Below are 22,942 nucleotides of genomic sequence, written 5' to 3' on the forward strand. Positions count from 1 at the left end.
AGACCTTATCTGTTATGGAGAGCTGCCAGGCCAATATCTTCAAAACTTGGCAAGGAGCCACTAAGAGTCACAAACCAATTAAGCGAACTAATGGTCTCCTTCAAACTCAACTCCCCTTTTGCTCCTCTTTTATTTCCTCTGGGGGGGGGGGCATTCATCATCCACCTGTGCCCTTACTCCCAATTCAACCCCTGTTCTTTAGCTGTTCCCTTCGTCTGGCAACTCTGCACATGTGCACACTGGGAACAGGCTCCAGCTGTTCCTCTGCCTCACTAATGTCTGACTCCGAAGGCAGCTGATAACTGGCATACGGTTCTGGCCCCATCTCTGCCTCCGACACAGAGCCCTCATCAGAGCCCTCTGCAGGCTCCAGGACTGGCCCATGTTCCTCCCCAACCTCCTCACTGTCCAAATCTGCTGTCAGCTCTGCAGGCCACTGGCGGGCCACAACACACTGGAAGTTTTAAAGAAGATGTTGTATAACCATTTGTCCGAAGTGGTATAGGGTTTCCTGCCTAAGCTGGGCGTTGGACTAGAAGACCTCCAAGGTCCCTTCCAACTTCGTTATTCTGTTATTTTGTACAAATAACAAACTGTGGCAAACCTATCCAACAGCAATTCCCCCTCGTGTTTTTTCCACAACCATATCCCTGTGAGGTGTGTTGGGCTGAGGGAAAGTGACTGGCCCCAAGTAACCCAGCTGGTTTTCATGCCTAAGGTGGTACTAGAACTCACAATCTCCTGGTGATTGGGCCAAAGTCTCCCAGCTACCTTTCATGGCCGAGGAGGGGACTAGAACTCGCCATGGTTGGCCCAAAACCATCCAATCAGCTTTCAGACCTAAGGCAGGACTTGAACTCATGGTCTCCTGATTTCTACCTGGTGCCTTAATGCTATACCAAAGTGCTTCTCAGTTGGTGTACAAATTAAGCAGGATAGTAAAAATGAGAGGCAGCCAAAAAGAAAGAGAAAGAAATGTCAAACGGAAGAGGGAAAAAAGAAGAAAGAAACGAGCAAGAGAAGAAATGGATATCTTCATCGTGACTTTGGTCTGACTCGATTTATGGTTTACTTAACCACCATCCCCAATTGATATTCAATATCGGTATTGATAGTGATAGTGATGAATTATTGTTTACTTAAACAGCATATATGATTCAAATAGCCCTTAGCAGGAAAAGAAAAATGCTAATTCATCCTCTAAAAAGTAATATTTGTCTTAGAGGCTGAAGCTTTGGAAAGAAAGAAAAAAAAAATAAGTGAGCTAAAGTTGAGGTCTGTAGTAATGTATGTAGGAACCGAAGTGAAAATTGGTTACTATAAATCAGCCTGGCAAGATGAGAAGAAAGAAATGTGGTTTTTTTTCCTCCCCCAAAAAGAGAGTTTTAAAGGAATGAGAATAAAAGCTAAAAGGTTAAGGGTTCCCTTGTCCAGTCATATCCGACTCTTTGGCATGGTGCTCACCTCTTTTTCTTGACCGAGGGAGACATGTGTTGTCCAAAGACAATTTCCAAAGTCATGTGGCCAGCATGGCTATATGCCAAAGACTCACAGAATGCTATTAGCTTCAAGGATGGGATTCAGCTAGTTTGGACAGGTTCGGACAAAATGGATTCTAGTTTTACATCTGGTTCGTCGATCTGGTTGTTGCAAGGACTGGCTGGCTCCACCCACTCCGCATCTCACCTCTCAGGAGTCTCCATGTGGCCCATTCATCATGCCGGGTAAGTACAGGGGCCGCGAGGAGGGTCTGGAAGGGCAAAAAATGGGTGTTCCGGAAGTCCCAGAAAATAGGCCCATTTCTGGCCTCTGGAGGGCCTCTGGAGCCTGGGGAAGACCATTTTTGCCCTCCCGGAGGCTTGGAGCTTCCTCAAAGTTCCATTGTATTAGAGATGTCATATTGGCACATCTGGGAAAACCCAAATCTGAAAGCTTCCAGGTTTTCCCCAACCAAGTGAAAGTTCAAGTCCCTGCCCATCACCCACATGTCCATCACATGGCCCAATCAGGTACCCTCCCAACTGGAGATATCTTCTAGTCACGCCCTTCCAGGTGCAGGGCAAGATGTCCTTGACTCTCTGAGAAATAATGTTATTATGACTATATATCTCCCATATATAGGAGATATAATTGCCCCTCCCATTTTCCTACAGCTAAAGGTGGCAGGCCTGAAGGCCCAATGCAAAAGAGAGAGAGAGAGAGAGAGAGAGAAGAGAGAGAGAGAGAGAGAGAGAGAGAGAAGGGAGGGAGAGAGGGGGGAGGGAGGGAGAAAGAAGGAGAGAAGAGGAGGAGGAGGGAGGGAGACAGAGAAGGAGGGAAGGAGGGAGATAGAAGGAGGAGGGAAGGAGGGAGAGATAGAGGAGGAGGGAGGGGGAGAGAGAAAAGAAGGAGGGAGGGAGAGAGAAGGAGAGAGGGAGGGAGAGAGAGAAATGAAGGAGGGAGGGAGAGAGGGAGGGAGAGAGAGGAAGAGAGAAAAGGAGGAGGAGGGAGGGAGGGAGGGAGACAGAGAAGGAGGGAAGGAGGGAGATAGAAGGAGGAGGGAAGGAGGGAGAGATAGAGGAGGAGGGAGGGGGAGAGAGAAAAGAAGGAGGGAGGGAGAGAGAGAAATGAAGGAGGGAGGGAGAGAGGGAGGGAGGGAGAGGAAGAGAGAAAAGGAGGAGGAGGAGGGAGGGAGACAGAGAAGGAGGGAAGGAGGGAGATAGAAGGAGGAGGGAAGGAGGGAGAGATAGAGGAGGAGGGAGGGGGAGAGAGAAAAGAAGGAGGGAGGGAGAGAGAAGGAGAGAGGGAGGGAGAGAGAGAAATGAAGGAGGGAGGGAGAGAGGGAGGGAGAGAGAGGAAGAGAGAAAAGGAGGAGGAGGGAGGGAGGGAGACAGAGAAGGAGGGAAGGAGGGAGATAGAAGGAGGAGGGAAGGAGGGAGAGATAGAGGAGGAGGGAGGGGGAGAGAGAAAAGAAGGAGGGAGGGAGAGAGAAGGAGAGAGGGATGGGGAGAGAGAAAAGAAGGAGGGAGGGAGAGAGAAGGAGAGAGGGAGGGAGAGAGAGAAATGAAGGAGGGAGGGAGAGAGGGAGGGAGAGAGAGGAAGAGAGATATTGACAGTAGTAAATGCCTATGGAGATTCTCACTCATCCACGTCATGATTGTCCCAAAGGTGCTTTTTTTCAAGTAGCAACTGGGCTTTCTGGTTTTCCTTTGAAGACATTTTGCTTTACATCCAAGAAGCTTCTTCAGCTCTGATTAGATGGGGAAGAAGGGAAAGCTTCATACTCCTTTCAGACAGCTGGACATTTGCCTTCTTCTAATACCACTCAGGTAACCCTGAGGACACAGACAAACCTCCAAGTGGCCTCAACGACTCTCTTAAAGGATGCACATGACCAGCTGTCTGCAAGGAGTATAAATCTTTCCATTCCCCACCATCCAGTCAGAGCTGAAGAAGCTTCTTGGATGAGAAGTGAAACGTCTTGAAAGAGAAGCAAGGAAGTCCAGTTGCTTCCTGAAAAAGCACCTTTGGGATTGACAGTAGACATAGTACAGTCAGCAGTCACAACATTCCATTAACAGCTATCATAATGAGATGACTGTGGCATATCTTCTCTCTTTTTTATGACACTTTACTCCCTTTATTAACCGTTGGGGAACAGAAGTCAGTCTCTAATAAATTAATATGCCCAAGGAAAGTAGGGTGCAGCCAGTGCTTCCATCTGTAAGTGCCACCTCCAGGGGTTACGGGGGTCCTTGTAAGAGACCGTCACCCACCGAAAACTCAGCCAGTGCAAGAGGGAAGGAGGGAAAGGGGCTCCCCTTAGGAGAGAAGAACCAATGGGGGAAGATAAACATGGCTACAGCTTGCTGGAAGCCGGCTGCTCTTCTCCTGCACCCGAATTACTCCTTCCTGGGCATAGCTGACCGCCAACACGCCATCTCTGCACCACAAGCGGCCCTGCACCAAGCCCCAGCTGCCACCGACCCAGGGGCTCTTGCACTCGTACAGCATCCACTGGTTGGCTCTGACGGGCGCGTGGAACCACATGGTGTGATCGAGTGAGGCCATGACCATCACTCTGCGGTGCTGGTGCGGCAACAGGGCCATCCGCAGGAACGCGTAGTCCGAGATGTTCGCAGCCACTCAGCAGTGCAGCTTCATGTCGCAATCACTGATGTAGCCCTTGGCACGCACCCAGAAGAGCTGCTTGGGTTTCTGGGAGTTCTGGTGGAAAAAGTCAGGCAGGTTCACCAGCTTCATCTCGATCGGAACCTCCCGGGCCAGCATTCTCCAGAGTCCCTGCCGGTATCTCTCTAGAACAGTGATGCGAACCTATGGCACGCGTGCCACAGGTGGCACACGGAGCCATTTGTCAGGGCACGCGAGATGCTGCCTCTTCCCTGAATCCTCTGGAGCGCAAAAAACTGGCCCTACGGGCAAACCGGAAGTTTGGGAATGGACTTCCTGTTTGCTTAGAGGGTCGTTTTAAGCGCTCCAAAGGGTTCAGGGACTTTCAAGAGGCTTCTCTGAAGCCTTCAGGGCGCTCAAAATGACCCTCCAAGCAAACCGGAAGTGACCTCTTGAAGGTCCCTTAAGCCTTCGGAGTGCGGTTTTGCTCGGAGGGTAATTTTGAGTGCTCCGGTGACTTCAGGGAAGCCTCTTGAAGGTCCATGAAGCCTTCGGAGTGCTTAAAACGACCCTCTGAGCAAACCAGAAGTGACTTCCGGTTTGCTCGGAGGGTTGTTTTGACTGCTTCGGAGGCTTCAGGGAAGCCTCCTGAAAGTCCCTGAAGCCTCCTGAGGGCTTCCGGTGGGGCTGGGGAGGCTGTTTTCGCCCTCCCCAGGCTCCTATAAAGCCTCTGGAGCCTGGGCGGGCAAAAAAAGCATGCAAAAATGGGGGGTGTCACGCCTGTAGTGCACGCATGCGCACTGGGGGGTCGCACATTGCATTATGGGTGCAGCACGCCTGCACACTACCCCCCCCCCGTGCTCCCCCCACTTATGGCATGCAAGCCAAAAAAGGTTCGCCATCGCTGCTCTAGAAGGTTGGGGTCCCATAGGTACTTCTGGATCAACTGCTCCTGGGTCATCAGTTCCTCTGGGAGCGGCACAGCCAGCATATGGAACTGGTACTGCATCGAGTTGGGCTGCCCCTGTTGGAAGGAAGCCTGGTATATAAAGATGGGCTTCCCGTACTGGATGGCCTTGACCAAGCACACCGAAAAACTCCTCCCGGTACGGGTGCGCTCCACCTGATACAGAACAGGCACAGTGGGGTCCCCTGCCCTCACAAAGTAGCAATGGAGCAAATGGACTTCCAGGTCGTCCATCACGGCCTTTGATGCTGCCACCAGTGCCTGGCCCACTATCTGCCTTCCAAAAAGACACTGCGTGACCGGCACCCAGTACCGCCTTCCCCAGAAGAGGTCAACATCCAGAGGCTCCAGCTGCAAGATGCTGATCAGTAGGACGCTGTGCAGGTCCACCGCTGGCTCCAGCCCCTGTTCGGTCTCGGGCGCCTCGCCGCTTTTCCACTAGAGGACACCATCTTCGACTGTGCCATATCTTGTTAGTTGCGAAGTCATGTCCAACCCATCGCGACCCCATGGACAACGTTCCTCCAGGCCTTCCTGTCTTCTACCATCCCCTAGAATCCATTTAAGCTTCATGCCTACTCCAGCCAGCCACCTCATTCTCTGTCGTCCCCTTCTTCTTTTGTCCTCCATCTTTCCCAGCATGAGGCTCTTCTCCAGGGAGTCCTTCCTTCTCATTAGGTGGCCAAAGTCTTTGAGTTTCATCTTCAGGATCTGGCCTTCTAAAGAGCAGTCAGGGTTGACCTCCTCTAGGACAGACCGGTTTGATCACCTTGCAGTCCAAGGGTCTCGCAGGAGTCTTCTCCAGCACCAGAGTTCAAAGGCCTCCATTCTTTGGCGCTGAGCCTTCCTTATGGTCCAACTTTGACAGCCATCCATTGCAACTGGGGAAACTGTAGCCCTGACTATACACACTTTTGTTGACAGAGTGATGATTATCACTGGGGAAAAAAAATAAAATGCTGAGCAGAACAAATGAGGAAGACCATTATTTTTACATCTTGAGATGTGAAATAAATGTGTTCAATAAATGTGGGGCTTAATCCAACCGAGCTATTTTTTATATTCTTAGATGTTGTGATAATGCTACATAGAAGCAAAATGAGGGGGTGCTATGTTTTGTGGACTGCAAGGAGTTTACCTGCAGTTTCTAAACAGGGAAATAGATGAGTCTATTGTTGAATATGGTTGAAAATGAGGGTTTTTTCCCCAGAATAATAAAGAATAATAAAACCCAAGATAAAACTGCACCTATTGCTAAATTAGGGACAGTTATCTCTGAATTATGCATGTAGTGAATGTTGTATTAAAACAAACCATTTAAAACTAGATTGAAATATTTGGGGATGTCAGGAATTGAAATAAATACATAAGGATTAAAAAAGAAAATCAACACAATAAATAGCATGTTCATTGCTTATTGTACGAAAAGAGTGACAGGGGAGAGAGAAAGAGAGGGAGGGAGAGAGAGAGAGAAAGAGAGGGAGAGGGAGAGAGAGAGAAAGAGAAGGGGAGAGAGAAGGAGAGAGAGAGAAAGAGAGGGGGAAGAGGGAGAGAGAAAGAGAGGGGGAGAGAGAAGGAGAGAGAGAGAAGGAGAGGGGGAAGAGGGAGAGAGAAAGAGACAGAGAGAGGGAGAGAGAGGGAGAGGGAGAGAGAGAGAAAGAGAAAGAGAGGGAGAAAGAGAGGGAGAGAGAGAAAGAAAGGAGAGAGGGAGAGAGAGAAATAGAGGGAGAGAGAGAGAGAAAGAGAGGGGGAGAGAGAAGGAGAGAGAGAGAAAGAGAGGGGGAAGAGGGAGAGAGAAAGAGACAGAGAGAGGGAGAGAGAGGGAGAGGGAGAGAGAGAGAAAGAGAAAGAGAGGGAGAAAGAGAGGGAGAGAGGGAGAGAGAAAGAAAAAAGGGAGAGGGAGAGAAAGGGGGAGAGGGAGAAAGAGAGGGAGAGAGAGAAAGAGAGGAGAGAGGGAGAGAGAGAAAGAGGGGGAGAGGGAGAGAGAAAGAGACAAAGAGAGGGAGAGAGAGGAAGAGGGAGAGAGAGAGAAAGATAAAGAGAGGGAGAAAGAGAGGGAGTGAGAGAAAGAAAGGAGAGAGGGAGAGAGAGAAAGAGAGGGAGAGAGAGAGAGAGAGAGAGAGAGAGAGAGAGAGAGAGAGAGGCTGGGGGGTGGGTTTCCAGCTGAATTGTTATTTCCTAAAATCCAGAATTGCAAGTCATCATATTGATATTTCATGAATATTTTATTGCTTTTGGAAGAGCTCTCTGTTTAGAAGCCGGAGTTAATTGCATGTCACTCAACAAAAATAGGAAGATAATTGTTTTAGATGATGGGAGAGACTTCATTAATGATTGTAAAGTTGATGATTTGGCAATTGTCTCCCTACGTATCTGGAAATATTTAGCTTCACCCTTTTAACTCCCTGCCCCCTCCTCAGACTCTCTGTGCAGCTGTCACATTCAGATTCTAGTTAGAGAGAGAGAAAGAGAGAGAGATTCTGCAGTAAAAATGAAAAATATGGTTAGTATGTACATAACCTAGTTTGGTGCTATAAGAAATCTAAAAAGGCATCACATCCTCCCTCCCTGCCTCCCTCCCTCCCTGAACTTACTTACTTATTTACTTCCTTCCTTCCTCCCATTTCAACTCCTTTCTTCTTTCCTCCCTCTCTCCTTCCCTCCCTTCTTTTCTCCTTTCCTCCCTCTCTATTGTGGTCCGCCGGCAGCCTGGCAGCAGAGAGGGACAGTGAGAACATTGGGGAGGAACATGGGCCAGTCCTGGAGTCTGGAGAAGGCTCATCCAAGGGCTCTGCATTGGAGGCAGAGAGTGGGTCAAGGCCATCTGGTAGTTATGTGCTGCCTCCAGAACCTCCGGAGTCTGACATCAGCAAGGTAGAAGAACAGTGTGAGCCTGTTCCCACCGTGCGCATGCGCAGAGCTTCCAGAAGGCAAGAACAATTAAGACAAATAGGGTAACTCGGGAGTAAAGATTGGAGAAGATTGGTCCCCCCCCATAAGACATAAAAGAGGAGCAAAGGGACGTGAGTCTTTGCAGGAAGCAACTTTGTTCATTCTGGTCGGTTCAAACTCTGAGAAGCACCGTTTGTGCTCCGTTTGGCCTTGGTTAATTAGATCTCTGGCTGTGTTTCAAGGGAAATAAAGCATTACCTTAAAAGACTGTGGCAGACATCTGGTGGACTCTTTACAGACTGTTTGTGGATCATTATGGGCTGTGAACGACCATAATTCACAGCCGTTTAAATAAAAGAGGGTTTTTGGGACTAAGCGTGTGATTTATGCTTTATCAGGAAGCCTAGGTCAGAACACTCCCTTCCTTCCTGTACTCCTCCTTCCTTCCTTCCTTCCTTCCTTCCTTCCTTCCTTCCTTCCTTCCTTCCTTCCTTCCTTCCTTCCTTCCTTCCTTCCCTCCCTCCCTCCCTTCCCTCCCCCATTTGAATACCTTCCTTCCTTCTTTCCTCCATCCCTCCCTTACTTACTTCCTCCCTTCTTTTCTCCCTGCCTCCCTTCCTCCTGTTTCCACATGCTGTTTAAGAAGGTATAATGGACACTACAACCAGGACAATTCTAAGAAACACAATTGTTAAGGTGTGGAAAGGCAAAAATTAGGCATAAGGGAACAAGAGGAATCTGCTTTTTCTGCGTCGGATGAGAAGAGCACATCTTTCTCCTTCTATCCTGGCCACCTTTTACAGAGGCACAATTGAGAGAGTTTTAACAAACTGCATCGTGGAAGCAGTGCCTTAGATAGAAAGTCCCTACAGAGAGTGGTGAGGACAACCAAGAAGATTATAGGAATCTTGCTTCCCATTATTCAGGATACTGCTTTTAAGGACTATGTGCTTAGAGCTCAAACCATTATTAGAGACCCCACAGACCCACTTCATGGTCTGTTTCTGTTGCTCCCCTCTGGGAGGAGGTTTCAAACTTGCAGGCCTTCCAGATTCTGTAACAGCTTTGTTCCCTATGCCATCCATCTAGTAAACTCTCAAGATTTGTTTTTCTTGCCACGTACATGTATACATTGGAAGTAGACCGCGTTGTTTCTCTGCGTCATAGAATATATGTGGGTTTGTGCAAAATTATTTATTTATTTATTTTGTCATGTTTATGCAGTGAATAATTGGAGGTGATGACCCATTGAGAGCTGTACGCAGTGAAATTTCATTTTAATAGCATGCCAATTAGTGTACATTCAAAGTAACAATAAAGTTATTCTAAGTCTAATCTCAGAAAGTATTTTCTAAAAATACTTGTGCTTGTTGGGGATTTTGTTTCATGCTATGTGTAGCCCTTGTTTTGACAAAACTGTCAAAACACCAGTAAAAAATGACTTCTATTTAGAAATAATCTGCTTTTTTTTCTCACTTAGGAATCATTGGCATCCAAAACAATTTATAGCTATAGACCAGGGGTGTCAAACTGGATTTCTTTGAGGGCTGGATCAGCACTGTAGTTCTCCATAACCTGGCAGTGGCAGTGATAGAGGACAGACAGGGAGCGGTGGGGAGGGATGGATGGGATGGATGCCTCCTGCAGTACCCTGTACTAGTTTATGGATAAGCATGTTCTACTACAGTGATGGTATTTGTCGTCGGGTGCTAAAGCACGACCCCCGGTGTGTGCCCCACCACCTATGCATATGCGCATGATCCTCCACATATGCACATGCATCCCCCGGACTCCCCCTTTCCCGTGCATGTACCCAGTCCCCCACTCGCACATTTTTTCTTCCAGATTGGTGGAGAAGGTTTTCCAGGTCCAAAATGAGGCGCTGAGGGGGGGGGGGAAGGCTTGTGTGGCTTATTTGTGAGCCTAGAATGTGGGGTTCCACATGTATGAACCTGTCTACCATGAATGGATGAATTGATGGACAATTTGATGGATGAGTGCCGAGGTGGTATTCAACAGGTTCTGACCAGTTCTGGAGAACTGGTAGCGGAAATTTAGAGTAGTTTGGAGAATTGGTAAATACCACCTCTGGCTGGCCCCGCCCCATCTATTCTCTGCCTCCCGAGTCCCAAGTGATTGGGAGGGAATGAGGATTTTGCAGTAAACTCCTCCTGGAGTGGGGTAGAAATGGAGATTTTGCAGTATCCTTCCCCTGCCACGCTCAGAAGCCATGCCCACCAAGCACACCACACCCACCACGCCCACCAAGCCACACCCACAGAACCGGTAGTAAAAATGTTTGAATCCCATCACTGTATGGGTGGGTGCATATACACAACATACACACATTAAAAATTATTCCTTTTTGTTAAGCTACTCATAGGGGGTAGGGGTTAAGCCACCAGGGTAGAAACAAAGAGAGTTCTAGTCCAACCTTAGGTATGAAAACCAGCTGGGTGACTTTGGTCCAATCACCAGGAGCCTGCGAGTTCTAGTCCTGCCTTTGGCATGAAAGCTGGTTCAGTGACTTTGAGCCAATCACCAGGAGACTGGGAATTCTAATTCTGGCTTTGGATAATTTCTCTTCCCAGTAAAATCCAATGAAAAAGTTCAGCGAAAATTAGTTTTCAGATTGTTAAATAAACAAGTTTAAATAGAAGGACGGTATCTTAGTTCAGAAATCTTATCAGAACATTCTCATGACAAACTCTTCCTTTCAATATGTAAATCATCTCTTCTTTCTCCTCCTCCTCCTCTTCCTCTGCTCTTCCTCCTCCTCCTCCTCCTCCTCCTCCTCCTCCTCCTCCTCCTCCTCCTCCTCCTAAAAAGTCCAATTGCCTCCTAAAAAAAGAGCAGAGTTCAGTCATCCATACTGGAAGTGACTAAGAAAGGAATGACTGTGAGCACTGATAGAAGAAAATATTTGTAGCTCAAGGTTGAACTATGATATCCTTGGTGGTCTCTGAGCTTGGTGGTTTCCTTGCAGATGTTTCATTACCCAACTAGGTAGCTGTGGGAACAGCTGTTTGCACAGTTACCTCATTTGGTAATGAAATGCCTGCAAGAAAACCACCAAGCTCAGAGAGCCCCAAGGACTCCAGGAGTTTTATATGTTCCGCGTCTTGCCTGCCACTGAAATAATTCATGTTGATCCTTACAGCGGCAGGTTTCTCCCATCTCATTCATTATTTTTCATGTACAGATCTGGCCAGTCTCAGATTCCAGAAGGACGGAGCATGAATATATACAACTGTTGCCGCTTGCTCGTATCCCTGAAATGCATCTCCACTGTCTCCTTTGCTTTATTGCTATTCCTTCTAGCAAATGCCGGCCCTTTGCAATCAATGAAATTTCCAGCACCATGGAGAGCATACAAAGGGAGACCGGTTGCGCCTTTTGGAAGCTGTCATTGGTTATATATATATATGCACACAGTTATCGCTCCAAGTCTAACTGATAGGAAATCAATGGGCCGCTGAAGAATCACTGCAAACTCCAGAAAAGTCCAGCAGAAAGTTAAGGGATGAAGTCCCACCTGGCTAGCCATACTTGCATCTGATTCATTTCTAAAGTGAAGGCCTAACTTCGGGGATTTCAAACTTGGAGCTCCCCAAAGTCGGCTGCTGTCAGGGTTTAGAAGATCGCAAAGCACTTATTTTCTGAAAAAGAGACTAGCAAGAATCCTAATTTGTTTATTTTCTGGAGGGAGAAAAATGGCCCTACGGGCAACCCAGAAGTTCAGGAACAGGAGCCTCTGGGAGGGGGGCAGGGGAGGCTGTTTTTGCCCTCCCCAGGTTCCTAGAAAGCCTCTGGAGCTTGGGGAGGGTGAAAAAGGGGTCCATTGTGTGTCAAAAGCGGGAAGAGGGGAGGGCAGGGTCATGCACACATAGAATTATGGGTCTGGGCACGCCCACACATGACCCCCCTGTGCTCCCCCCACTTTGGGCACACAATGAGAAAAAGGTTGGGCGTCACTGTAGTACAGGGGTGTCCAAACTTGGGAACTTTAAGACTTGTGGACTTCAACTCCCAGAATTCTGGGAGTTGAAGTCCACAAGTCTTAAAGTTCCCAAGTTTGGACACCCCTGCTGTAGTAGAACATGCTTATGCATAAACTATTCAAATTTCCAAGTACTAACAGATCCGGTGCTATTTAGTTTGGTTTCCCCAAGGAAACTACACACTGTAGCCACTTTAATTATTATCACAAAAACTACGCACCTTAATGCCTGCCTTCTGAGGGGTACAGAGTGAACTGATGTTCTGATGTGCAGCTCTAAATCTGATTTCTTCATTTGCAAATGCACAGAGAAACTGAATTGGATTAAGCTCATGGTATGTGGAACGATTCAGCTGTGAGTCCCTCATCTCCCTCCGTTTACTACAACCAATAAAAAATATATATTTCCCTCGGTTTTGCATCCCTACACAAATAAAAGTCTTTTAAAAGCAGGAGGTTTAACACAAACATTTTAAAGAAATAAAATAATAGAGCGGGGGGCGGGGGGGGGAGAGATATAATCAAAAGAATCAACCCTGGAAGGGAGCTGAATAGTACCCATTTCCTAGACCATATCATTTGCAGCTAAGAAGCATGAAAATAAAAATAAGATTTAAGCAGTTCATTTCCCACGCCAGTGTCTGCAGTCTTTCAATCAGCCCTAATTCTTCCTGTTGACTGTTAAGATCCATAATAGTCTCCCTCATCCCAATAAAAATTCCAGCTCATGAAATGAGCATAAAGATATGCACGGCGCTGCTTACCGCTTATTTAAATGTAGATTGAGACGATTATATTTTTGCATGTTTGGTCTAGTGGTTGAGGCACCAGGCTTGAAAGTGGGAGATGGTGAATTCCAGTCCCTCCTTAGGCATGAAAACCGACTGGGTGACTTTCGGTCTGTGATGGCGAACTTATGGCACGCTTGCCCAAAGTGGCACACGAAGCCATGTTGCCCAGCACGCACGGCCTTGTCTGTTTGTCTTCCGGGTTTTTGGCACACATGCCGATCAGCTGTCCTTTGCGCACATGGCAGTGACAAAAATTGGGGTGCAAATGCATGTCAGCCAGCTGATTGTCAGGTGCGTATGCGAGCCAGAACTTGGAAGTTTGACTTTTCCAAAGCACCGACCCACGCATGGGTCAGTGCTGAAAATACACGCCATTCAGCTGGTCAACAGGTGTCCATGCACACTAGAACCGGGAAGTTTGGCTTTTCTGGAGTGTGGCCCCGATGAGCGCGATGTTTCTGCATGACCTTTTAGGCACTTGAAGCCAAAAAGGTTCGCCATCACTGGTATAAGTATAAGATGCACCTTTTCCCCCCCTAAGAGAGCGTGGAAATGTTGGTGCGTCTTATATACTGAATGCAGCCATTTTTGGCCTCCTGAAGCCCCACCCCGGCATCTCATTTTTTGTGAAAAATGGGTGGAAAATGGGCCATTTTTTGCAAAAATAGGGGTGGCTTCAGCAGGGCTGGGGGAAGGGAAAAGTGCTCCCATTTTGTTTGTTTGTTTGTTTTATTGGATTTATATGCCACCCTTCTCCCAAAGGACTCAGAGCGGCGTACAGCATTAAAAAACACATATTACAAAACTTAAACAGGTTGTTTTTCCCCAAAATGGGGGTGTTTTTGCCTTCCCCCACCCCCCAGAAACACTCTGCAGGCTTCAGCAGGGCTGGGGGAAGGGAAAATGCTCCCATTTCTGTGAAAAATGATGGCATTTTGCCTCCCACCTTCATCCCTGCCGAAGCCTGCAGAGTGCTCCTGGGGGCCGGGGAGGACAAAAACTTTTTTTTTCTTACTTAGCTCTTCGAAATCTTGGTGCGTCTTATACACCGGTGCATCTTATGTTCCGAAAAATACGCTATGTATTGGAGGTGGTGGCCCTCTGAGAGCTGAATGCAATGAAATTTCATTTTAATGTATGTCGATTGGTGTACATTTGAAGTGACAATAAAGTTAGTTTAAGTCTCACGCATATGAGAAGAGCATATTCGAAGTCTAAGTTGTTAGGTTGATAACAGATTAATTGAATCGGGCTTCCCCGTTGATTTGATTTTTCAGAAGGTCGTAAAAGGAGGATCACCAGGTGACCAGGGACATTGCTACCGTCATAAGTACGAGGCAGTTGCCAAGTGTCTGAATTTGGATCATGGAACTATGGTGATGCTGCAATGGTCGTAAGTGTGTGAAACCGTCATAAGTCCCTTTTCTACAGTGCCGTTGTAACTTTGAATGGTCACTAAATAAACTGTTTTAAAACAAGGACTGTCCCTAGAATGCAATGGCATGCTCAGCTGGGGCTATCTGTCCCCCCTATCCAAACATTTCCCCACCAAGCATAAAAATGGTAATTTTAATGGGAATGGAAGAGAAGAATAATTAATGTTTAGGAATCAATCTTCACTGCTGATTTTAATTTACCTTAATTCTAATTCCGATTTCAATTTCCAGAGCTAAGGGTAATCCTCAGCCTGGAAAAAAGTTTGCCTTCCCTTGATTAAAATGTAAATAGTGGGAAATGAAGCTCTAACAAAAATTGCGAGACAATAACCCAAACTGGAAATAGAACATTTTTTTTTCCTATCTCCGTTCAGGCAGTGTAATCAAAATAGAAATTCCATAGAGAAATGTTTCTCAACCTTGGTAGCTTAAAGATTGGTAGACGTCAGCGTTCCAAATATCATCCAGAATTAAATCAGAGTTCAAGGCATAGCTTTCATCAAAGTTCCAATTTAATAAGAGAGACATGTTGGTACATCTGTGGAAACCTGAATCTGAAAGCTTCCGGGGTTTCCCACCCAGTTGAAAGTTCAAGACCTTGTCCCCACACCCATAAGTCCATCACATGCTCCAATCTTCTTCTGCCACGCTGGCATTTCCACTTCCATCCACTTCCAGTCAGGTGCAGAGGTGCAAAGACGAAGGATGACCTTGGGCTTCTAGAAAGGAATGTTTTATTTTGACAACAACACTGTTAGATACTGGTGTCAACTACAGTGGTTTCCACCAAGGTCCTCTGTTCTGGCGGGAACAGAGGTTTAATCCTATTGGTCAAAGGGTCTGACAGCTCCCTATAAAAGGGCTGCTGTCAGACTCAACCTTCGCTGGATTGTTCTCACTTGTTGTACTTTAACAAAGAGCTGTTGTTGCCTTTAGCCTTGTGTGCATTTCCATTACCTGATCTAACGAACACATTCTACAATTCTACTCCTTACTATTCCTCCTCCCAACTACCCCACTAATGAAACAGCATAGTAAAATAATAGAGAGTGTGGCAGGCCAAAGATCCTAAAAGGAATATGACTGCAGGCCTGACATAGACTTCAACTCCCAGAATTCCCCAGTCAGCTGTGGGGAATAGGACAAGGAGTGATACGATAGAACTGCTCCAACATCTCAGGGGCTGCCACAAAGAAAGAAGAGGGAGTCAAGCTATTCTCCAAAGCGCCTGAAAGCAGGACAAGAAACAATGGGTGGAAACTAATCAAGGAGAGAAGCAACTTAGAACTGAGGCTCTCACAGGGAGGGCCTTCTCCTGGTGCCGTCCATGAGGCAATGCCAACGGGCGACACCAAGGAGTAGGGCCTTCTCTGTGATGGGCCCAACCCTCTGGAATGACCTCCCCCCCGATATTAGAACCACTACTGACCTCCGCTCCTTCCGACAGAAACTGAAAACACACCTGTTCCGACTGGCTGGTTTGGCATAATTTTAACGTTTACCTCCTGGCATACACACTCTTACTGGTTTTTAGAGGGATATTGTTTTAAATTTAACTTGATATTTTAAACTTTTGTATTGATTTATTTATTAGCTGTATGGTTTGGCATATTTTACCCTCCTCATATACATGTATTTATATAGTTATTTCTACGTTTTAATCTGTTGTATTTTGGTACGGACTGTACACCGCCCCGAGTCCCTTTCGGGAGAGGGGGCGGTATATAAACGCTAATAATAAATAAATAAATAAATAAATAAAGGAGAAATTTCCTAACAGTGAGAACAATCAATCAGTGGAACGACGTGTCTCCAGAAGTTGTGAATTCCCCAACACTGGAAGCTTTTAAGAAGATGTTGGATAACCATTTGTCTGAAGTGGTATAGGGTTTCCTGCCTAGCCAGGGGATTGGACTCAATCTACATTTAAATAAGTGATAAGTGGCCCCGTGCATATTTTTATGCTCATTTCATGAGCTGGAATTTTTATTGGGATGAGGGAGACTATTATGGATCGGAAACCATTTGTCTGGAATGCTATAGGCAGGGGTGGGATTGAAAATTTTTAGCAACTGGTTATCTGCCCAGTTGCTGGGTGGGCGTGGCCATGGTGGGCATGGCCTACTGAGCCTCCTGCACCATGGTGGGAGGAGGGGCATTTTCACCCTCCTTAGGCTTCAGAGGTTTTCCTTGAGCCTCGAGGAGGACAAAAACGGGCTCTGGAGCCCTTGTGGAGGCTGGAAACGGGCCCATTTCCAGACTTCTGGAACTTCCAGGAGGCCCGTTTTTCACCCTCCCGGAGCCTCCGTGCAGGCCCTGCCCTTACCTGGCATCCAAAATGGGCCATGTGGAGACTCCTGGGAGGGGCGGAGCCAGTCAGTCTTTTCAACTACCGGTTCGGCAAACCCGATATAAAAATAGCATCCAGTTCACCCGAACTGGTTGGATCCCACCCCTGGATGTAGGATTTCCTGCTTGAGTAGGGTATTGGTCTACAAGACCTTCAAAGTCCCTTTCAACTCTGCTATTCTGTTCTGTTATTTTCCTATTCAGTTATTTTCTAACTTAAGGGTATAATTAACTTAATGTATCTATTTCATGTTCTCTGTTTACTCTGGAAAAGAAACAACTGGGCATGAAAGGAAAGTAGAGTCGAAAAATGCATGAACGTCTGATATTGGGGATCAAGATGACCCTTTGCCACACAAGAGGATCAAAGTAGATCCTTTCATCATCTGGCTGTGTCTCAAAACCTTTGGCAGAATGGCCAAAGACGAGACAACTCTTTCTGGCAGACAAAACCAGGTATTTTCTGCTAGGGCTCCCAGCTGGAATTTGTTACAACCTCCTTGAATTTCCTTATCTATGTTGTCAAAGGGAACATCTGTTTTGAGGACAGCTTCATTCCTGTTGATCGTGTGGACATAAGCATGTTGTTTTCTTGACACTAAGTTGGTAGGTATACAGCCAACACCCCAGAAGATGAATTCAAGATCCAGAGTGATCTTGACAGACTTGAATATGCTGGGCCCTATCCAGGAGCAGTATTCACTTACTTTTCTTACCGGTTCGCAAATGTGAGCATGCGTGCTAGCTTTGAACATGCCCCATCCACGCATGCGCTCGGCCTTCCATGCATGCACTTGGATTGTGCACGTGGCTTGAAAAAGTGCTGAAATAGGACAGTATAGAGCCAGGGCAAATGAGTGGGCAGCCACCCACAATTTCCACTACAGGTGCAGGTGAACTAGTCTCAACCAGCTTAATACCACCTCTGGACCTATCTAACGAAATGAAATTCAATGTAGATAAAAGTCAGATTTTACACTTAGGCAAGAAAAACCAACTCTATAGGTACAGACTGGGTCCGTGATGAACCTATGGCATACGTGCCCAAAGTGGCACGCGAAGCCATGTCTCCCAGCATGCACAGCCCTGCCTGTTTGTCTTCTGCATTTCTGGCGCGCATGCACACACGACGGTTAGCTGTCCTTCACACACATGGCAGTGCCGAAAACTGGTGTGCACATGCACTCCAGCTAGCAGATTTTTGGGTGCGCAGGCACGCTAGAATCCAGAAGTTCAGCTTTTCTGGAGCATGGCCCTGACGATAGCACGTGCACCATTTCTGGGTGAGCTTCCTTTCACCATCACTGGACTAGGTGAAACTTGGCCTAATGCTGGTAACTGTGACAGGGATCTTGGAGTCCTAGTGGACAATCACTTAAAATGATCCCCCAAAAGTCAAAAAAATCAATGCAATGCTAGGCTGCATTAATAGAGGAATGGAATCAAGATCACGTGCAAATACCACCTCTGGCTGGCCTCGCCCTCCTGCCCCCGCTGTTCCCTGTCCTATATTCCCTTATTTATTAGCTCAGCTGATTCGTGCTTTCTGTCTCCAGGAACATGTTTCTCTATTTCTCTTTTAGCGAAAGATAATATTCTGCCTTTTAAAGAATATTTCTCAAAATATTTCATTCTTCTAGGAGAGGGTAAGGTGGCTTCCTATACTGGTTTCTGGCATGACACAGCTCAGTGCCAGTTGTTGGAGACCCTTACTCTAAGTCACAATATCATACTTTATGCAGGGGTGGGCTTCAAAAATTTCAGCAACAGGTTCTCTGCCTGGTTGCTGGGTGGGCGTGGCCATGATGGGTGTGGCCTAGTCGGCCTTCTGCACCATGGTGAGGGGGGGGAGTTTTCACTTTCCCCAGGCTCCAGAGGCTTTTCTTGAGCCTCTGGGAGGGCGAAAACTGCCTCCCCCAGCCTCCGGAAGCCTGGAACGGGCCCGTTTCCAACCTTCCAGAACTTTCCCCCTCCCTGAGCTTCCCCATTGGCCCTGCACTTACCTTGCATCCAAAATGGGCTGCCAGACTCCTGGGAGGGGTGGGGTGGGGTGGGCAGGGACAGCTGGGGTGGGATCTGGATGTTCTCCAAACCGGCCATAATGTTAGCTACGTGTTCTCCTGAACCTGGGCGAACCCGTAGCAGCTCACCCCCGACTCTATGCCACATCATTTTCGCTTTCTCTGGTTTCCACCAGATATGACAGTTAAATATACTGGCATCCTATCGCACCATGAATTCCCAAACCATTCACTTTAGAGGTGAATCCAATTTTAAGGTGAAAAAAACCCAAACACCTCTATTCAAAATCACACCATAGCCAATTGGCAAATTCAGGGCTTTATAAAAAAAATTTTAAGCAAAAAGATATGTAAATAAATGAAAATTCTGTTGCTCTTCCCTCGCTCAAAATGTGGCCTACTAGGTATGTGAATGTGCTTGCAAATCTCTCCCTTGGTATCTGTGATTTCCCTGTTGCCTCCTGACTTTATTTTCCCACCTAATTTGTTTAATTACCACTAAAGTAATGGAGGGCAGCATGCAATGGAGCAAAGATATCCCATTTGCAGCATCAGATTTAATTCATAAGAATCCTTCTGGGCCCTACCTAGATACCGCCAGCACTCTTTAAAAATGAATAATAAATTGGTGGATAATTCCCAGCTGGTGAGTTGCTTGACAGTGTGTGGTTTACATATGAGAGAAAAGATGGATAGATAGAGAAAGAGAGGGAAGAGGGAGAGAGATGATGCAGAGGGAGATACAGATGCATAGAGATGGGGGGGGGGGGAGAGGATAGATGATAGATAGATAGATAGATAGATAGATAGATAGATAGATAGATAGATAGACAGACAGACAGACAGACAGACAGACAGACAGACAGACAGACAGACAAACAGAGACAGACAGATGTAGACGTAGAGAGACAGAGACAGAGAAAGACAGAGAGAAAGGATAAAGACAGAGAGAGAGGGAAAGGGAAATTAGATGATAGATAGATAGATAGATAGATAGATAGATAGATAGATAGATAGATAGACAGACAGACAGACAGATTAGATAAGATAGATGGATTAGATAGATAGATAGAAAGAAACAGAGAGAGGGAGAGAAAAAAGATAGAGAGGAGATAAATATAAAGATACATAGATAGATAGAGAAAGATATATATATATAGATCATATTTAGATAGATAGAGTGATGGATGGATGGATGGATGGATGGATGGATGGATGGACGGACAGACAGAGATAGAGAGAGAAGGTAGACAGCTAAAATAGTGATGAGACAGACAGATCAAAGCTGGGTAGATATATGATGTTAGAGCAAATGGACTGCAGGAATCATATTCTTCTATATTTTGTAATGGTCCAGACCCCACAATGGTTACCCTATCTCTATAGCCGAGACCTTCCTACTCCTGGTTAGTATGTTGTGACCTATGATATACTCTCTCCATTGCCTAGGTGTCCTCCCTACCAGCTCCCCATCTATCCCAAGGTTGCTTTATCCGTGATATAGAGTGTTGCAAGATTTTTGCTGCTTTGGGGAGGTCATGCATGAGTTCGCATTGTGCACTCTTTCTTTCCTCTACACAACGGGAGGCAACGCCTGGCATTCAGAAGGAACAACAAAGGCCACAAGCAGTTGCTGGGGGAACCCACCTGGAAATTGGCAGGAGAAAACAGGTGGGAGGGAGGTCAAACGACAGGGCTCCTTATTCTCCAGCTTACCTACTGATCTTTGAGAGGCACCATTATGATTTTAAAGGCTACTGCTTATCAAAATGACCTTGTTCTATTTCTCCAGAGACAAGCACATGACAACAGCAATATAGTGAACCCTTAACAACATAAAGCACTTTTTAGATCAATAGAGATTAAGTGGCATTTTCTACTACACGGTTCCCATCCCCCTTCGTGTTCTGCCAAGGTCTCTTTCCAAATATCGCAAGCTGCAGAAGGATTTTTCCCTAGCTTATGAAATTTGATGGAGTGACTAGCACTTAGCCGTCTGAAAGGGGCTTGGTGGGAGGAGAATGTTTAAAATTACTTACGTTCTCCTTTGGCAAAAGATTGTGGCGATGTTGATCAAAGAGTCTCAGCTTGAGACTGCAAAAGAGGAAAAGAAGAAGGAAAAAGAAATGTATGTCATAATATTAAAGGAGGAAAATGGATTTTAATCTCCCAACGTAGTGTAATTTTCAATTAAGTGGTTTTCCAGTGAAACTGGGCTATCAATCCTCAAGGGAACTGTATCAGGGGTGGGTTCCTGCCAGTTCTAACCTCTTCTATAGAAGAGGTTCCACAAATCTACCGTGCCATTTAGAACCGGTTCCAGCTCCCTCCCCTTCGCCCATCTGCACTACGCTTGCCCCGCCCACTGCTCACTGATTGGCTGGCTCACCAATCGCCCCGCCCGCCTCTAAGAGTCCTATCTAAACTTTAAAGTCTTAAAGCTGTCAAGTTTGAACATCCCTGGGGTTTTTTTCTAAAGGATTAGGGATGCAAGGGTCTTGTAACTTGACAGCTTTAAGACTTGCACACTTCAAAGCCAGAGTTCCTGAGCCAACATGACTGGAGGAGGAATTCTGGGAGTTGAAGTCCACAAGTCTTAAAGCTGTCAAGTTTGAACATCCCTGGGATTTTTTTCTAAAGGGTTAGGGGTGCAAGGGTCTTGTAACTTGGCAGCTTTAAGACTTGCACACTTCAATGCCAGAGTTCCTGAGCCAACATGACTGGAGGAGGAATTCTGGGAATTGAAGTCCACAAGTCTTAAAACTGTCAAGTTTGGACACCCCCGGGTTTTTTTTTTTTTCTAAAGGGTCTTGTAACTTGACAGCTTTAAGACTTGTGTGCTTCAAATGCCAGAGTTTCTGAGCCAACATTTGGTTGCTAAGCAAGAGTGTTGTTAAGCGAGTTTCACCATGTTTTACAAGTTAGCCATGCCCACCCAGTCACATGACTGCCAAGCCACTCCCACCCAGTCACATGGCCAGCAAGCCACTCCCACAAAGCAGGCCACACCTACAGAAGAGGTTCTAAAAAATTTTGAAACCCACCACTGAACTGTATCTACAAGGAGGGAGGGCCTCGCATGCCCTGATAAATGGCTCCGTATGCCACCTGTGGCACGTGTGCCATAGGTTCACCATCATGGTACTACATGAACATGACAAAATAGATAAATAAATAAATACAAAAGTATGCATATACCCACATACTGTATATTATATGACACAGAGAAACAACACAGTCTAGTTTAGATGTATACATGTACATGGTGAGAAAAACTAATATTGCAAGTTTAGCAGACGGATGGCATAGGGACCAAAGCTGTTACAGAATCTGGAAGTCTTACTAGTAATACTTTGAAACCTCCTCCCAGAAAGGAACAACAGTAACAGACCATGGAGTGGGTGTGCGGGGTCTCTAACAAAGCTTTGAGCTCTAAGCACATATCGCTTATAAGCAACAGCCTGAATAACCGGAAGCGAACTTCCTATAATCTTCTCCACTGTCCTCACCACTCTCTGTAGGGACTTTCTGTCTGAGGCACTGCTGCCACATACCAAACAGGGATGTGGTTTATTAAAACACACTCAATCATGCCTCTGTAAAAAGTGGCCAGGACAAAAGGAGAAAGATGTGCTCTGCAGTGATTCATTTAACAGCTGCAGCAAGAAAGGTCATAAAATGGGGCAAAACTCACTTAACAACTGTCTTGCTTAACCACTGAGCTCATGATGTGGTCATAAATCAAGGACTTCCCTGTACAGAGCAGTCGTGGTGATTAAATCATGAGTGCTCCATATTAAATTACTTTGCAATGTTCAGATTTCACTATCATCCGAAGAGGACAGCTTACAAATTCTTCAAATCCATGCATAGGTGCACGTGTGAACCTTTCTAGACTCATTATTAACCTAAGTTTCTCCTTTGTTTTGGTCCCTAGCAAATCACCAACCTTACAAAGCAGTTTTTTTCATGGACTTCTCAATTGTTGGAGTTGGAATTAACAGTTTATCGGCTTGCAATATAGTCTCTAAAGATCCAGCAACCATGAAATATTACCAGCAATTGATTTCTTTAAAACCACCTTTCCGCTCTCCTGAATCATATACAATTCTCTCCAATTAAGATAATTGGAGTGTTCTATACTACAAAATCAATGGCTTCAGGTTTTAAGAAATGCTAAGTATGTTTATGATTTGAAAATGAAGCTAATTGAAACTATTATCTAATAACTAATACTTCGATGTGAGTTGCAGTGGTCCTTTTCTTTTCCCCCCTATTCTACTTGGGGTGAAGAAAAATTAAAATAAAATGACGTTATTCTTTGTAACGCTGACATCCTAAATGGCAATTCATGCAGATAGATTTTTTTTTACTTT

The 22,942-nt window shown here is 46.1% G+C and overlaps 1 pseudogene across 1 annotated transcript in view; it reads right to left on the minus strand.

The window, feature by feature from the left end:
* Nucleotides 1-3,838: 3,838 nt before the first annotated feature.
* The window catches only part of LOC309385717 (acyl-coenzyme A thioesterase 8-like), a 38,540-nt pseudogene continuing 19,436 nt past the window's right edge, over nt 3,839-22,942 (minus strand). Inside the window, exons 2-4 of the transcript in view lie at nt 20,606-20,660; nt 4,981-5,515; nt 3,839-4,295 (exon numbers count right to left, since the gene is read on the minus strand). The product of the transcript in view is annotated as an acyl-coenzyme A thioesterase 8-like (transcript). The remainder of the gene's footprint in view (nt 4,296-4,980; nt 5,516-20,605; nt 20,661-22,942) is intronic.

This window comes from Natrix helvetica (assembly GCF_964273705.1).
Source record: "Natrix helvetica genome assembly, chromosome: 2".
Taxonomy (NCBI): domain Eukaryota; kingdom Metazoa; phylum Chordata; class Lepidosauria; order Squamata; family Natricidae; genus Natrix; species Natrix helvetica.